This window comes from Cebus imitator, unplaced genomic scaffold, assembly GCF_001604975.1.
Source record: "Cebus imitator isolate Cc_AM_T3 unplaced genomic scaffold, Cebus_imitator-1.0 Scaffold8, whole genome shotgun sequence".
NCBI lineage: Eukaryota > Metazoa > Chordata > Mammalia > Primates > Cebidae > Cebus > Cebus imitator.
This window is the reverse complement of record NW_016107323.1, coordinates 8,617,090-8,618,465: the sequence shown is the minus strand read 5'-3', so window position 1 is coordinate 8,618,465 and position 1,376 is coordinate 8,617,090.

Here is a 1,376-nt window from a genome sequence, read left to right as displayed (position 1 = left end):
GTTACAATGAACTGAGATCTCACCATTGTACTCCAGTTTGGGCAACAGAGTAAGACTCTGCCTAAAAACCAACCAACCAACCAACCAATAAATCCCCCAAAATTTAACAAAAATTAGCCGGGTGTGGTGGTGCATGCCTAAAGTCCCAGCTGCTCTGAATGCTGAGGTAGGAGGATTGCTTGGGCCTGCGTGGGAGGTGGAGGCTGCAGTGAGCCAGATTATGGCACTGCACTCAGCCAGATTATGGCACTGCACTCCAGCCTGGGTGGCAGAGTAAAATCTTATCTCAAAAAAAAAAAAAAAGTTTTTGTTTTAAAATTCAAGTGGAGAGGATTTCACAGTGTCTGAACACCAGGAGGCAAGAATCATTCCAGGATGCCATAGAGGCTACCTGATACAACACTTTTTTTTTTTTTTGAGATGAAGTCTCTCTCTTGTTCCCCAGGCTGGAGTGCAGTGGTGCGAGCTTGGTTCACTGCAACCTCCACTTCCAGGGTTCAAGCAATTCTCCTGCCTCAATCTCCTGAGTAGCTGGGATTACAGGCATCTGCCACCACACCCAGGTAATTTTTGTATTTTTAGTAGAGATGGGGTTTCACCATGTTGGCCAGGAGGGTCTCAATCTCCTGACCTCATGACCCCCACCCACCTCGGCCTCCCAAAGTGCTGGGATTACAGGCATGAGCCACCTCGCCTGGCCTAATTTTTTATTTTTAAAGTTTTTCTTCATAGAGAGAGTGTTACTCTATGCTGCCCAGGGTGGTTTCAAACTTCTGGACACTCAAGTGATCCTCCAACCTCTGTCTCCCAAAGTGTTGGGATTATAGAAAGAAGCCACCAGTGTCAGCCCCAGAAGCATTTTCATAATAGTCAAAAAGTTGACACAATCTAAACATCCACCCACTGGCAAGTAGACACAAAATATGGTATGTCCATAAGTGGAATATGATGTAGAAATAATAAGGAATGAAATACTGCTACATGCCACAACCTTAGAAAAACCTTGAAAACATTATGACAAATGAAAGAACGCAGACACAAAAGGCTGCATGCTGTAAGATTCTACTTATATGAAATCCATAGAGAGAAAAAATAGATTAGGGGTTCCCTGGGGCTGAGGATGGGAACCAAACTGCCAACAGACATGAAGGATCTTCCGGGGTAATGGAAATGTTCTGAAATTAGTGGCAATGGTTGTACAACTGTATAAATTTACTGAGAATCATTAAATTGTACACAAAATAGGATGGCATGGTGGCTCACGCCTATAATTCCAGCACTTTGGGAGGCTGAGGCGGGTGGATCACGAGGTCAGGAGTTCAAGACCAGCCTGGCAAACATAGTGAAACCCCATCTCTACTAAAAAATACAAAAAA